Source organism: Triticum dicoccoides, chromosome 3A, assembly GCF_002162155.2.
Source record: "Triticum dicoccoides isolate Atlit2015 ecotype Zavitan chromosome 3A, WEW_v2.0, whole genome shotgun sequence".
In the NCBI taxonomy this organism is placed as follows: domain Eukaryota; kingdom Viridiplantae; phylum Streptophyta; class Magnoliopsida; order Poales; family Poaceae; genus Triticum; species Triticum dicoccoides.
Genome location: NC_041384.1, coordinates 565690849 through 565708339, shown reverse-complemented (window position 1 = coordinate 565708339; position 17491 = coordinate 565690849).

Sequence of the window (17491 nt, the reverse complement as noted above, 5' to 3'; positions counted from 1 at the left end):
TACTACCCATATCATCAATATTAATCAAGCAGGAGTAGGGTATTACCTCCATCGAGAGGGCCCGAACCTGGGTAAAAAACATCGTGTCCCTTGTCTCCTGTTACCATCCGGCCTAGACGCACAGTTCGGGACCCCCTACCCGAGATCCGCCGGTTTTGACACCGACATTGGTGCTTTCATTGAGAGTTCCTCTGTGTCGTCGCCTTTAGGCCCGATGGCTCCTTTGATCATCAACAACGATACGGTCCAATGTGAGACTTTTCTCCCCGGACAGATCTTCGTCTTCGGCGGCTTCGCTCTGCGGGCCGATTCGCTCGGCCACCTGGAGCAGATCAAAAGCTACGCCCCTGGCCATCAAGTCAGGTTTGGAAGCTTAAACTACACGGCTGACATCCGCGGAGACTTGATCTTCGACGGGTTCGAGCCACGGCCAAGCGCGCCGCACTATCTCGAGGGGCATGATCTTGCTCTGCCTTCGGACAGTGTCCTGGAAGTGGCACACGCATCAGTTCCAACCCCTAACTCGGAGCCTACTTCGCCAATCGAGGATGAGCGGTTGGACGTCACCTCGGGGGCTGCGATCCCGAAAGCGATCGAGCCGAACGCTAGCCCCGCACTCTGCACGACCCGTGACTCCAAGGATCCGAACTCCTCCCCGGACTTCGAACCCCCCGCGCCCCTGCCAATCGAATCCGATTAGGCGCCGATAATGGAGTTCACCACCGCAGACATCTTTTAGCACTCGCCTTGTGGCGATATCCTGAACTCTCTCAAGACTCTCTCCTTATCAGGAGAGCCCTGGCCGAACTACGGTCAGCGAGGATGGGATATGGACGATGAAGAATTTCAAAGCCCACCCACCACCCACTTGGTAGCCACTGTCGACAATTTAAATGACGTGCTCAACTTCGACTCTGCAGACATCGACAACATGGATGGCGATACAGGAGATACCGACGAACCAATGCCCATAGGGCATTGGACAGCCACCTCATCTCACGGTGTATACATGGTGGATAGCCCTAAAGGTAGCGACAACGAGGAAAAAGGGGATGGGACGGGAGATCCACCCCCCGAAAAGCAATCAAAGCGTCGGCGTAAACGCCGACCCAAGCCCCGCCTCGACAAAAACCCAACCATAGAGCAGGATGAGCCGGTAGACGATGAGCAGGCCTTAGAGCAACCGTCCGAACAAGGAAACACGGATAGAGAAACCAAACATCCCTCCTCCCACGAAAATGGCATTCCGGACGACCTCACATCGAATAGACATATGGAGCAGAAGAATCTCCACGAGAGGCTCGTTGCAACTACACGCAGCCTAAAAAAGCAGAAGTGGAAGCTAAAAACAGCGGAAGATGCACTCCGGATTAGATGGAGCAAAGTAATCAATACCATAGATAAGTACGGCGACAGTCGCCGCACTAAAAGCTATCCGAAAAGAAAGCTACTACGTGAATTCGACGAAGAGGCCCTAGAGCCCTCGCATTCAAAAAATGAAGAAGCCACACGGTCGGATAGACGACCCCATAAAGCGGCAAGCGGCACCGCACCTAAATCGGCATGCGACCCACTTAAGGATTCGCATCATGGCCCAGTCAGGTCCATCTATGGGCCAAGAAAGCAAGCTCTCGTAAGCAACACCATGAAGCCATCATCTGAATCCGGCACACCCAAATACAGGGGCGCCGCACACCCCCTATGTTTCACCGATGAGGTCTTGGACTATGAATTCCCAGAGGGATTCAAACCCGTAAACATAGAGGCATATGATGGAACAACAGACCCTGGAGTTTGGATCGAGGATTATATCCTCCACATACACATGGCTAGAGGAGATGATCTCCACGCCATAAAATATCTACCCCTTAAGCTTAAAGGGCCAGCCCGGCATTGGCTTAAAAGCCTTCCCGAAAACACAATAGGAAGCTGGGAAGAGCTCGAGGATGCTTTCCGAGCAAACTTTCAAGGGACCTATGTCCGCCCCCGGATGCAGAAGATCTTCGTCACATAACTCAACAACCCGGAGAATCAGCTCGGCAGTTCTGGAATAGATTCCTCACTAAAAAGAATCAGATAGTCGACTGTCCGGACGCCGAAGCCTTAGCAGCTTTCAGGCATAATGTCCGAGACGAATGGTTCACCAGACACCTCGGCCAAAAAAAGCCAAGAACAATGGCCACACTAACAAGCCTCATGACCCGCTTTTGTGCAGGGGAGGACAGCTGGTTGGCAAGGTGCAGCCCCAGCGACCCAAGTACATCCGAAACTAGGGATGGAAACGGAAAACCGCGACGCAACAAGGATCGTCGCTGGACCAAGGACAAAAGTCCGAAGAGCACGGCAGTCAATGCCGGATTCAAAGGCTCATGACAAAATCAGGAAAAATCGCCCCCAGGATAACAGGGACAATCCATCCAACCTAAATAAAATCCTGGACAGGATATGTCAGATACACAGTACTCCCGGGAAGCCTGCTAACCATACCCACAGAGACTGTTGGGTTTTCAAACAATCCGACAGACTCAATGCCGAACACAAGGGGCTCGACACAGCAAACGAAGACGAGGACGAACCCCAAAAGTAGAGCACCAGGAAACAAAAGAACTTCCCACAAGAAGTAAAAACAGCGAACTCACTTCACATAACAAAACGTGCGGCGCCCGTAAAGGTACGCACCACACGGCCCATCCCCAAAGGGTCCTGCCACTGGTTGTCAAAACCGATCATCTTTGATCAGCTATATTATTCTAGGAGTATCAAGAATGTAGGCTGGACTGCCTTGATACCCGATCCAATAATTGGTGGGCTCCAGTTTTCAAATGTCCTTATGGACGGCGGTAGTGGACTAAACCTGATATATCAGGATACAATCCAGCACATGGGGATAAACCCAGCAAGAATCCACCGCAGCAAAACCTCCTTTGAAGGGGTAATACCTGGTCCGGACACCCATTGTACGGGTTTTCTCCGGCTCACAGTCACATTCGGCTCTGCTGATAACCTCCGTCGCGAAAAGCTGGCCTTCCATATCGTCCCATTCTCAAGTCGCTATTAAGCACTACTGGGACGCGAAGCTTTCGATCGCTTTAACGCAATACCGCATTATGCATATCTTACGCTTAAGATGCCCGGTCCACGAGGCATCATCTCTTTGAAGGGAAAGCACTAAAGTGCGCCTCGCCAAGCGGAGGACTGTGCGGCCGCTTTGACAGCCCCACAGCAAAATGGCCTCACCGGCCAAAAAACTTCAAAATAGGTCATTCAAGACCACGAACGCGGATAGACGAGTTCGGTGCAAAATCATCATTGATGCAGGCCTAGAATCCATATACCCCCGCACTAGGGGCTCCACGCATATACAATAAGAGACACTAAAGCTCAAACTTATATATCTTACTTTATACTTTGCTTATTTTAAACTTTTTTGGCATGACCCGTTTTCAACTCAGTTCCTCTCTTTTACAGATGAACGTCGTGCGGCGCCCGTCCAGGATACGGCACAACGGAGACACAGGCGCAGACGTGCAGTAGGGACCCGTCCTAAAGGATTCTTTTTAGATTAAGACCCTGCGTAAACCTTTTTTACTGTCTCTTGTTGCTACACGTCCCCTGGTTTTTTCTTTCTGATATAACCAAGGAAGGAGGCTGGCGTCTTAGCATGTGGCCACGTCAGAATTTTTGCACGTACCTGGACACTTGGGGCTTTTTTAATAAAGAGTGTCATTTCGCCCGCACTCATAAAGACCGAACACCTTAGGGAGTGTTCGGCGTCGCGAGTTTTGGCATTATATGCATCAGCTCCGAATCATGTCTTTGGTCAAATGTTGGGTTGCCCGGCTCCTGAGTTCGGCTACCTTACGTTCCGCTCTATCGGCTAAGGTAGCACCAGGAGAACTACTGCGATTATGCCCCCGGTTCGGCCAGGGCGAGCACCTCAGTAGAGAAAGCCGAAAACTGACTGTCATGATGCAGCGTGAGACTGGTCAGCCACTCAATGACCTATCGGAAACTATCGGATTCCTCCGCTTTAACGAAGGGCCGCTTCCCGGTCAGGCACACACGTGCCCCGAATTCGGACGAGCGCAGTTGCCACCAAGGAGCTACCTAAAGAGTCTCATTCTCAAACACCTATGGCTAAGTGAAAGTGTTAAAGCATTATAGTACGGTTGCCTGGCCCGCTGCGCTATCACCTCCTTTGTAGGACCAAGACGTTGGGTTAATTGTGAAAATGCGTCTTTTGCGAGCACCCCCGCACTATGTGCGTGGGGGCTGAAGCCAACGACTGCCATCTTTCAGATTTTATATATATATATATCTTAAAACGGCCGCACAGGAGGTGTTCCCAATACTTGGAGGCACAAGTATAAAAAAGGCCACTACAGTTTATCAAAATATTACTTCATAATTACATATGCTATCATAACATAGCATCTTTCGGGCACTGCATCTCTATTACACGAGCGCCTTCAAGAACTTCCTGAAAATAGTGCTCGGAGGGTACTCGACTTTTGTCCGAATCTCGGGACGCAACAACGATGGTCTCCATCTCTGCCCAGTATGTCTTAACACGGGCAAGAGCCATCCTAGTGCCCTCTATGCATGCTGACCTCTTCATTGCATTTATACGCGGCACCGCGTCAAGGAATTGCTGCACCAAGCTGAAATAACTCTTCGGCTCCGATCTCCCCGGCCACAGGTGACCCATGACGTACTTCATGGAGAGTCCAGACAACCTATTGAGTTCGGCCCATTGAGCCAAACGATCATCCACTGCTAGTGGACGCTCTGGATTGTGAAACTGCGACCAGAAAAGCTTTTCCACTTCGCGATCTTTCTGATGTCGAAAGTGTTCGGTCGCATCAGCAGCACTCGCTGCCAAGTCCAGACAGGTATCCTCCACAATCCACATCCAGTCCAACGGAGCAAACTTCGGATCACAAAACTTCCTCCGCGGCATAAAGGGCTTTCTAGCCGCAATCTGTTCGGCCTGATGCAGCTCCTCCTTCGCAGCTCTCATCGCAGAGCGAGCATCCTTGGCATCGGCAACGACCTTCTCTAAGTCCGTCTGTCTCGCCCGGTCTTCTTTCTCAAGAAGTTTGCAACGGTCTGCAGCGCTCTTTAACTTCTCGGCCATCTCGGCCATTTCTTGTTTGCTTCGGCAGTGAGCAGCCTGTTCGGCTTTCAGCTCTTTAAGGGCCTTCTTGGCAGCCGCATCGCTTTTTCTGGCTTGCTCCTTAGCTCGGGCAAGTTCTGCCTAAGATTCTCCACGGCGGCCGTACCATCTGCGTCAAGCATACACATTGTAAGACACTGGCATGAAGCTCCTCTTACATGATGCCGCCCGAAGAATTACATACGTTGAGCCTCATCAAGCCGCTTGTTGACAAGCGCGATGTCAACGTCTGCCACGTCTAGTTGCCGCTTTAGTTCGGCCACATCATCAGTTCGGCTTGATTCCGGACACCTCGCCACCTACATTCAAAGGCGACATCTTAGACCTAGGATTATGATCCTCTGCGTGCCGTCATTTATTGACAACGCGCAGAGTCTCAGGGGCTACTATCTATACAGGGCGCATCTTACTTATGCGCAACTAACAAAAGTGTACATTATCTAACGTACCTCAAAACCCGTCAGTAAACTTTTGATGGCCTCATGCAATCCGCTTTCTGCGGATGAAATCCTTTCAATCACCGTGCCCATCAATGCACGGTGCTCCTCTGAGATAGAAGCTCGCCCCAGCAGAATCTTCAGCTCCTCCGGCCGAGCACCAGACGGTGCCGGACTTGTCCTATGGCCTCTTTCGAAGGCCGGACACGGAGAGCCTTGGGAGGCCACATAGTTATCTTCCGCCCCTGCCGGATTCAGAGAAACCCTCCGCGACGACACCTCAGGGTCACCCGCCTCGCCAGGCGGTACGGCAGGGGGAGGCGTCCTGCTCTCCATCATCTCTGGAAGAAGATTCCCCGAAGACGAGCTCTGCTGAGAAGGGTTGAGGTCCGAGCTACAAGGTAAAATTTCGGTTAATCTTCTCAGATATAAATCAAGGATTTCTCTCATCCCTCAAAAGGAAAACCTCTCTCTACTTACGGCTCGCTGGAGGGCTGATCCCCTTGAGGGCGTAGTTCGGCCGAGGAACTCCCCGGCGCCGGACCCTCTGACGAGGATTTTCTCCCCCGTTTCGAGGCCATGGTTTCCGGGTCATCAGAGGCAGCTCTCTTCTTCCCCTTAGGAGAGGAATTGTCGGTTCCTCCCTTCGGGGAAGCCTCCTTTGAGGAGACCATAGCTTCCTTGTCCTCCCCCTCCAAAGGCATTGTCTCCAGCATCCTGACCAGCACGGGATCCGACCTGATTTCAAGAAGGGGAGCCGGACACCTAATCAGCTTTGCCTTCGCTATCCACTCCTGTTTAAAAGGACGGCTCTTTTAGGGGCAAGTTTATGACAATTATATGGATAGAAGGTCCGGGCACAGGGTTGCTTACTTGAGTATCCGGGCGATTGCAGCTTAGGCCTGCGTCCTCGGTTAAATCCGGACACATCTCTTGTGATCCGAAGAACATTCTATACATCTCCGCGGGCGTTGCGCTCATAAAATTCTGGAGAGTTCGCGGTCCCTCTGGATTAAACTCCCACAGGCGAAGGGGGCGACGTTTGCCGGGCAATATTCGGCGAATCAGCATGACCTACGTCACCTTGACCAAACTGAGGTCTCCTTCCAAGAGATCCTTAATTCGGCCCTGTAACAGGGGCACGTCTTTGGGCAAACCCCAATCTAATTCTCTGTTGACCCATGACGCTAGACATGATGGGGGACCCGAGCAAAAGGCAGGAGGTGCCGCCCACTTGGCGCTCCTGGGAGCGGTGATATAGAACCATTCTCGTTGCCACAAGCCGAGGTCCTCTTGAAAGGAGCCCTCGGGCCATGGAGCATCAGCATTCTTACTTATGACAGCGCCTCCACACTCTGTGTGCCGTCCCTCGATCATCTTCGGCTGCAATCCAAAAGTCTTGAGCCGTAATCCGAAGTGAGGAGTAACACGAAGGAACGCTTCACACACAACGATGAACGAGGAAATGTGGAGGATGGACTGCGGGGCTAAGTCATGAAATTCCAGCCCGTAATAAAACAGCAGACCCCTCACGAAGGGATCCATCGGGAAGCCTAACCCCCGAAGGAAGTGAGACATGAACACTACACTCTCACCGGGCTGGGGACTGGGAATAGCCTGCCTTTGAGCAGGCAACCTATGCGGAATTTCGGCGGTCAAGAACTTAGCCTCTCTCAACTTTAGCACGTCCTCCTCCGTGACGGAAGAGGGCATCCATCAGCCTTGAAGGTCGGAACCGGACATTGTTGAAGGTCCGAAGCACCTGGAATTTGGAGCCTAGGGTGTTGGAACTCGAGGCGACGGGCGAACTCATTTGAGATTGGAAAAAGGAGTAAGGCCTTGGTCTCTTTATAAGAGGTTGAATACCAGGAGCCCTCCCCGTAACCGTTTGGGACTCGCCTTTAATCGAGAAAACATGCTAACGGGCACGATTGGGTTACCCCCGTCCGTATTGATGAGAATCCCATAAAATGGGGGCACACGATCTCTGCTTTGACAAGACGTGCCAAGGAAACTGCCTCGCAAAACATGCTGAGGTGGAAAAGTAAAAACGATTTGAGTAAAGAACTTGGCCGTAGTGTGATGACGCACTGCGGAATACGCCAGCAGATTTGATTTGTGTTAATATTATTCTCTCTATGGCAATATGTGGAAACTTATTTTGCAGAGCCGGACACTACTGTTGGTGTTTACAATCTTCTACGAAGGACTTGGAGGAGGAACCCGCCTTGCAATGCCGAAGACAATTTGTGCGCCGGACTCGTCGTCATTGAAGCCTGGTTCAGGGGCTACTGAGGGAGTCCTGCATTAGGGGGTGTTCGGATAACCGGACTATACCTTCAGCCGGACTCCTAGACTATGAAGTTACAAGATTGAAGACTTTCTCCCGTGTCCGGATGGGACTTTCCTTGGCATGGAAGGCAAGCTTGGCGATGCGGATATTCAAGATCTCCTACCATTGTAACCGACTTTATGTAACCCTAACCCTATCCGGTGTCTATATAAACCGGAGGGTTGTAGTCCGTAGGCAATCAACTCCATACACAACAATCATACCATAGGCTAGCTTCTAGGGTTTAGCCTCCTTGATCTCGTGGTAGATCTACTCTTGTACTACCCATATCATCAATATTAATCAAGCAGGAGTAGGGTATTATCTCCATCAAGAGGGCCCGAACCTGGGTAAAAAACATCGTGTCCCTTGTCTCCTGTTACCATCCGGCCTAGACGCACAGTTCGGGACCCCCTACCCGAGATCCGCCGGTTTTGACACCGACAATACCGATCCAGGGATGACACTTAAGCATAGAGACTTGATCCATTCGGGTCGGGTCGCTACACACCTCTACAAATCCCTGCTTCCTTGTGCGAAGGGCCTATCTATTTACTTTCATGTTGAGTCATCACCCTCTTATTAAAAAGCACCAGTTGGAGAGCACCACTATCATTTGCATTCATTACTATTAGTTTACATTGAGTATGACTTGACTGGATCTCTTTTACCATGAATTACAATGTCTAGTCAGTCCTTGATCTTTAAAGGTGCTCTGCATTTATGTTTTGCGGTCTCAGAAAGGGCTAGCGAGATACCATCTTGTTATATCATATTATGATTGTTTTGAGAAAGTGTTGTCATCCGAGATTTATTATTATTGCTCACTAGTTGATTATGCCATTGATACGAGTAAACATGAGACCTATGCGTTATTGTGAATATGGTTAGTTCATAATATTTGCTGAAAACTTGAATGCTGGCTTTACATATTTACAACAACAAGATCAAACAGAGTTTGTAAAGTTTTTCTTTATCTCTTTCAGTTTATCAACTAAATTGCTTGAGGACAAGCAATGGTTTAAGCTTGGGGGAGTTGATACGTCTCCATCGTATCTACTTTTCCAAACACTTTTGCCCTTGTTTTGGACTCTAACTTGCATGATTTGAATGGAACTAACCTGGACTAATGCTGTTTTCAGAAGAATTGCCATGGTGTTATTTATGTGTAGAAACAGAAGTTCTCGGAATGACCTGGAACTTCACGGAACATCTTTTTGGTAATAATAAAAAATCATTGCAAAAGATGAAGACCAGGGGCCCACCACCTGTCCACGAGGGTGGAGGGCGCGCCCCCCTAGGGCGCGCCCCCTACCTCATGGGCCCCCTGGAGCTGCTCTGACCTCAACTCCAACTCTATATATTTGGTTTCGGGGAGAAAAAAATCTAGGAGAAAGATTCATCGCGTTTTACGATACGGAGCCGCCGCCAAGCCCTAAAACCTCTTGGGAGGGCTGATCTGGAGTCTGTTCGGGGCTCCGGAGAGGGGAATCCGTCGCCATCATCATCATCAACCATCCTCCATCACCAATTTCATGATGCTCACCGCCGTGCGTGTGTAATTCCATCGTAGGCTTGTTGGACGATGATGGGTTGGATGAGATCTATCATGTAATCGAGTTAGTTTTTGTTAGGGTTTGATCCCTAGTGTCCACTATGTTCTGAGATTGATGTTGCTATGACTTTGCTATGCTTAATGCTTGTAACTAGGGCCCGAGTGCCATGATTTCAGATCTGAACCTATTATGTTTTCATCAATATATGAGTGTTCTAGATCCTATCTTGCAAGTCTATAGTCACCTACTATGTGTTATGATCCGGCAACCCCGAAGTGACAATAATCGGGACCACTCCCGGTGATGACCATAGTTTGAGGAGTTCATGTATTCACTATGTGCTAATGCTTTGTTCCAGTATTCTATTAAAAGGAGGCCTAAATATCCCTTAGTTTCCATTAGGACCCCGCTGCCACGGGAGGGTAGGATAAAAAATGTCATGCAAGTTCTTTTCCATAAGTATGTATGACTATATTTGGAATACATGCCTACATTATATTAATGAATTGGAGCTAGTTCTGTGTCACCCTATGTTATGATTGTTACATGATGAACCGCATCCGGCATAATTCTCCATCACCGATCCATTGCCTACGAGCTTTCCACATATTGTTCTTCGCTTATTTACTTTTCCATTGCTATTGCTATCATCACTACAAAATACCAAAAACATTACTTCTGCTACTGTTACCTTTTGCTACCATTACCACTACTATCATATAACTTTGCTACTAAATACTTTGCTGTAGATACTAAGTTTCCAGGTGTGGTTGAATTGACAACTCAGCTGCTAATACTTGAGAATATTCTTTGGCTCCCCTTGTGTCGAATCAATAAATTTGGGTTGAATACTTTACCCTCGAAAACTGTTGCGATCCCCTATACTTGTGGGTTATCATGACCGTCGTGGAAGAACAAGTTGAGGATACCGCTCCTCCTATGCTGAAAACAAACTATGTTCGGATCTCCGAGCCCTACGAGCCGGACACTCATGCTCGAGAAGAGATCATTGATACGTCCATTTTGCATCATGTTTTTATATCAATATTTATTGCATTATGGACTGTTATTCCACTTTATGTCACAATACTTATGGCTATTCTCTCTTATTTTACAAGGTTTACATAAGGAGGGAGAATGCCGGCAGCTGGAATTCTGGGCTGGAAAAGGAGCAAATATTAGAGACCTATTATGCGCAACTCCAAAACTCCTGAAAATCCATGGAATGTCTTAAAATAAATAAAGAAAAATCCTCGCCAAAGATGAAGGCCAGGGGGCCCACACCCTTCTCACGAGGGTGGGGGGTGCCCCCCCTAGGGCGTGCCCCCTACCTCGTGGGCCCCCTGGTGGCTCTCCAACGCCCATCTTCTCCTATATGAGGTCTTTCGATGAGAAAAAAATGGGAAGGAACCTTTCGGGATGAGACTCCAACGCCACGAGGCGGAACCTTGGTGGATCCAATCTAGAGCTCCGGCAGAGTTGTTCTGTCTGGGATACTTCCCTCTCGGAGGGGGAAATCATCACCATCGTCATCACCAATGCTCCTCTCATAGGGAGAGGGCAATCTCCATCAACATCTTCACCAGCACCATCTCATCTCCAAACCCTAGTTCATCTCTTGTATCCAATTCTTGTCTCAAAGTTTGGGATTGGTGCTAGTAGGTTGCTAGTAGTGTCGATTACTCCTTGTAGTTGATGCTAGTTGGTTTAATTGGTGGAAGATCATATGTTCAGATCCTATATGCATATTATTACCCCTCTGATTATGAACATGAATATGCTTTGTGAGTAATTACGTTCGTTCCTGAGGACAAGGGAGAAGTCTTTCTATGAGTAGTCATGTGAATTTGGTATTCGTTTGATATTTTGATAAGATGTATGTTGTCTAGCCACTAGTGGTGTTATGTGAACGTCGACTACACAACACTTCACCATTATTTGGGCCTAGAGGAAGGCATTGGGAAGTAATAAGTAGATGATGGGTTGCTAGAGTGACAGAAGCTTAAACCCTAGTTTATGCGTTGCTTCGTAAGGGGCTGATTTGGATCCACATGTTTCATGCTATGGTTAGGTTTACCTTAATACTTTTGTTGTAGTTGCAGATGCTTGCAATAGAGGTTAATCATAAGTGAGATGCTTGTTCAAGTAGGAACAGCACCCAAGCACTGGTCCACCCACATATCAAATTATCAAAGTATCGAACGCAAATCATATGAACGTGATGAAAACTGGCTTGACGATATTCCCATGTGTCCTCGGGAGCACTTTTCCTTATATAAGAGTTTGTTCCGGCTTGTCCTTCGCTACAAAAAGGATTGGGCCACCTTGCTGCACTTTATTTACTTTTGTTACTTGTTGCTCGTTACAATTTATCCTATCACAAAACTATCTGTTACCTCTTACTTCAGTACTTGCAGAGAATACCTTGCTGAAAACCGCTTATCATTTCCTTCTGCTCCTTGTTGTGTTCGACACTCTTACTTGTCGAAAGGACTACGATAGATCCCCTATACTTGTCGGTCATCAAGACTCTTTTCTGGCGCCGTTGCCGGGGAGTGTAGCGCCTTTGGTAGGTTGAATTTGGTAAGGAAAAATTTATATACTGTGCTGAAATTTACTGTCACTTGTTACTATGGAAAGTAATTCTCTGAGGTGCTTGTTCGGGGTATCTTCACCCCGTACAGTAGAGCAAAGAGTTGCTCCTCAACCTACTGAACCTATTGAAAATGAAACTCCTTTTGAATTTCCTTCGGCTATGATGGAAAAACTGCTAGCTAACCCTTTTACAGGAGATGGAAGAAAGCATCCTGATGAGCACTTAATATATGTGGATGAAGTTTGTGGATTATTTAAGCTTGCAGGTATACCCGATGATGTTGCTAAGAAGAAGGTCTTCCCTTCATCTTTGAAGGGAGACGCATTGATATGGTATAGGCTATGTGATGATATGAGATCATGGGACTATAAAATATTGAAGTTGGAATTTCATCAAAAGTATTACCCTATGCATCTTGTTCATCGTGATCGCAATTATATATATAATTTCTGGCCTCGCGAAGGAGAAAGCATTGCTCAAGCTTGGGGGAGGCTTAAATCAATGTTATATTCATGCCCCAATCATGAGCTTCCAAGAGAAATAATTATGCAAAGTTTTTATGCTCGGCTTTCTGAAAACAATCGCACCATGCTTGATACTTCTTGTGCTGGCTCTTTTATGATGAAGACTATTGAATTCAGATGGAATTTATTGGATAGAGTTAAACGCAACTCTGAAGATTGGGACCTTGACGAAGGTAAAGAGTCAGGTATGACACCTAAGTTTGATTGTGTTAAATCTTTTATGGATACCGACATTTTCCGTAAGTTTAGCACTAAATATGGACTTGATTCTGAGATAATAGCTTCTTTCTATGAATCCTTTGCTACTTATGTTGATCTCCCTAAGGCCTTGTTCGGTTAGACAGGGTTTGGAGAGGTTTGAAAGGGATTGGAGGGGATTAAATCCCTTGCAAGTTAAAATTCACCTCAAACCCCCCAATCCCCTCCAATCCCTGTGGCAAGGGGATTAAACGAACAGGGCCTAAGGAGAAGTGGTTTAAATATCATCCTCCCATAGAAGTAAAAGTAGCTGCACCTATTCAAGTTGAAGAAAAGACTATTACTTATAATGATCCCATTATTCCTACTTCTTATGTTGAGAAACCACCTTTCCATGTTAGAGTAAAGGATCATGCTAAAGCTTCAATTGTTGTTCATAAAAGAAATATTAGAACTTATACACCTCCTGAGCAAGCTAAAGTAGAACCTAAAATTGCTATTGTCAAAGATCTCTTGTCTGGTAATATTGATGGGCATGTTATTTAGTTCGAAGGTGAAACTGCTAGAATTGCTAAACCTTGTGATGAAGATAAACATAGACCTGTGATAGGCGTGCCTGTTATTTCTGTTAAAATAGGAGATCACTGTTATCATGGCTTATGTGATATGGGTGCCAGTGCTAGTGTTATACCTCATGACTTATACAAAGAAATTATGCATGATATTGCACCTGTTGAGTTAGAAGATATTGATATCACAATTAAACTTGCTAATAGAGATACTATTTCACAAATTGGAATTGTTAGATATGTTGAAGTCTTGTGTGGGAAAACTAAATATCCTGCTGATTTTCTTGTTCTTACTTCTCCGCAAGATAGCTTTTGTCCCATTATATTTGGTAGACCCTTCTTGAACACTGTTAATGCTAAGATAGACTGCGAAAAGAATGTTGTTACTATTGGCTTGGATGATATGGTTCATGAGTTTAATTTCTCTAAATTTAGTAAACAACATTGTGAGGAAGAATTACCTAGTAAGGATAAAATTATTGGTCTTGCTTCTATTGCCGTACCTCCTAGTGATCCTTTAGAACACTATTTACTAGACCATGAAAATGATATGTTCATGAATGAAAGAAGGGAAATAGATAAAGTATTCTTTAAACATGAACCTATTCTGCAACACAATTTGCCTGTTGAAATTCTAGGGGAACCTCCTCCACCCAAGGGTGATCCCGTGTTTGAGCTTAAACCATTGCCTGATAATCTTAAATATGCTTATCTTGATGAAAAGAAGATATATCCTATTATTATTAGTGCTAACCTTTCAGAGCATGAAGAAGAAAGATTATTAAAAACTTTGAAGAAGTATCGTGCTACTATTGGATATACTCTTGATGATCTTAAGGGCATTAGTCCCACTCTATGTCAACATAAAATAAATTTGGAAGCAGATGCCAAACCAGTTCATGATCCTCAGCGACGTCTGAATCCTAAAATGAAAGAAGTGTTAAGAAAAGAAATACTTAAGCTTCTAGAGGCAGGTATAATCTATCCCGTTGCTGATAGTGAGTGGGTAAGTCCTGTCCATTGTGTCCCTAAGAAGGGAGGTATTACCGTTGTTCCTAATGATAAAGATGAATTGATTCCACAAAGAATTATCACAGGTTATAGGATGGTAATTGATTTTCACAAATTAAATAAAGCTACTAATAAAGATCATTACCCCTTACCTTTTATTGATCAAATGCTAGAATTATTATGCAAACATACACACTATTGCTTTCTAGATGGTTATTCTGGTTTCTCTCAAATACCCGTGCCGGCTAGAGATCAATCAAAGACTACTTTTACATTCCCTTTTGGTACTTTTGCTTATAGACGTATGCCTTTTGGTTTATGTAATGCACCTGCTACCTTCCAAAGATGCATGATGGCTATATTCTCTGACTTTTGTGAAAATATTTGTGAGGTTTTCATGGATGACTTTTCCGTCTATGGTTCCTCCTTTGATGATTGCTTGAGCAATCTTGATCAAGTTTTGCAGAGATGTGAAGAAACTAATCTTGTCTTGAATTGGGAAAAGTGCCACTTTATGGTTAATGAAGGTATTGTCTTGGGGCACAAAGTTTCTGAAAGAGGTATTGAAGTTGATAAAGCCAAGGTTGATGCTATTGAAAAGATGCCATGTCCCAAGGACATCAAAGGTATAAGAAGTTTCCTAGGTCACGCTGGATTTTATAGGAGGTTCATTAAGGACTTCTCAAAAATTTCTCGGCCTCTGACTAATTTATTGCAAAAAGATATACCATTTGTCTTTGATGATGATTGTGTAGAAGCATTTGAAATACTTAAGAAAGCATTAGTCTCTGCACCTGTTGTTCAGCCACCTGATTGGAATTTACCCTTTCAAATTATGTGTGATGCTAGTGATTATGCTGTAGGTGCTATTCTAGGGCAAAGAGTTGATAAGAAATTAAATGTTATTCATTATGCTAGTAAGACTCTAGACAATGCTCAAAGAAATTATGATACTACTCAAAAAGAGCTTTTAGCAGTTGTATTTGCTTGTGATAAGTTCAGATCTTATATTGTTGATTCTAAAGCAACTATTCAAACTGATCATGCTACTATTAAATACCTTATGGAAAAGAAAGATGCTAAACCTAGACTTATTAGATGGGTTCTCTTGCTACAAGAATTTGATTTGCATATTGTTGATAGAAAGGGAGCTAAGAACCCCTGTTGCAGACAACTTGTCTAGGTTAGAAAATATTCTTGATGACCCACTGCCTATTAATGATAACTTTCCTGATGAACAATTAAATGTTATAAGTACTTCTCGTAGTACTCCATGGTATGCTGATTATGCTAATTATATTGTTGCCAAGTTCATACCACCTAGCTTCACATACCAGCAAAAGAAAAAGTTATTCTATGATTTGAGACATTACTTTTGGGATGACCCACATCTTTATAAAGAAGGAGTAGATGGTGTTATTAGACGTTGTGTACCTGAGCATGAACAAGAACAGATTCTACGCAAGTGTCATTCCGAGTCTTATGGAGGACACCACGCTGGAGATAGAACTGCACATAAGGTACTGCAATCTAGTTTTTATTGGCCTACTCTCTTCAAGGATGCCTGTAAGTTTGTCTTGTCTTGTGATGAATGTCAAAGAATTGGTAATATTTGTAGACGTCAAGAAATGCCTATGAATTATTCACTTGTTATTGAACCATTTGATGTTTGGGGCTTTGATTATATGGGACCTTTTCCTGCCTCTAATGGATACACACATATTCTAGTTGCTGTTGATTACGTTACTAAGTGGGTAGAAGCTATTCCAACTAGTAGTGCTGATCATAACACTTCTATTAAAATGCTTAAAGAAGTTATTTTTCCTAGGTTTGGAGTCCCTAGATATTTAATGACTGATGGTGGTTCACACTTTATTCATGGTGCCTTCCGTAAAATGCTTGCTAAATATGATGTTAATCATAGAATTGCATCTGCTTATCGCCCACAGTCTAGTGGTCAAGTAGAGTTGAGCAATAGAGAGCTCAAATTAATTTTGCAAAAGACTGTTAATAGGTCTAGAAAGAATTGGTCTAAGAAACTTGATGATGCATTATGGGCTTATAGAACTGCATATAAAAATCCTATGGGTATGTCTCCGTATAAAATGGTTTATGGAAAAGCATGTCACTTACCTCTCGAACTAGAACATAAGGCATATTGGGCTATTAAAGAGCTTAACTATGATTTCAAACTTGCCGGTGTGAAGAGGTTATTTGATATTAGCTCACTTGATGAATGGAGAACCCAGGCTTATGAAAATGCCAAGTTGTTTAAAGAAAAAGTTAAAAGATGGCATGACAAAAGGATACAAAAGTGTGAGTTTAATGTAGGTGATTATGTATTGCTATACAACTCTCGTTTAAGATTTTTTGCAGGAAAAATTCTCTATAAATGGGAAGGCCCCTATGTTATCGAGGAGGTCTATCGTTCTGGTGCCATAAAAATCAACAACTTCGAGGGCACAAATCCGAAGGTGGTAAACGGTCAAAGAATTAAACATTATATCTCAGGTAATCCCATAAATGTTGAAACCAATATTATTGAAACCGTAACCCCGGAGGAATACATAAGCGACACTTTCCGGAAGGTTTTAGACTCCGAAAAGGACTAGGTATGTGGTACGGTAAGTAAACCGACTCCAAAACAATTTTTAAGGCAATATTTCTCCATTCTGGAATATTTAGAAAAATAGAAAAATAAGTAGAAGCCCGGGAAGGACACGAGGGCCCCACGAGGGTGGTGGGCGCGCCCTACCCCGCTGGGCGCGCCCCCTACCTCGTGAGCACCTCGTGTGCCTTCCGGACTTTGTTTTCTTGCACGATACGTATTTCGGTCGGTAAAAATTCATTATATTTTCTCCCAAAGGTTTTGACTCCCGTATCACGCAAATTTCTTCTGTTTTTGCTTTCGAGCTGTGGCTGCTGTAGATTAGTGCAAGATGTCTTCTCAAGAGTCAATCGGGGAGAGCCGGGTATCTAATCCGGCACCGGAACCAAGGGAAAACAGCGACACTGACCAGTTTGGGCCAGCAACGGAGGAAGAGATGGAGGCTGATTTGATGAGAGTAGATGCCATGGAGGATCAAGAAGTC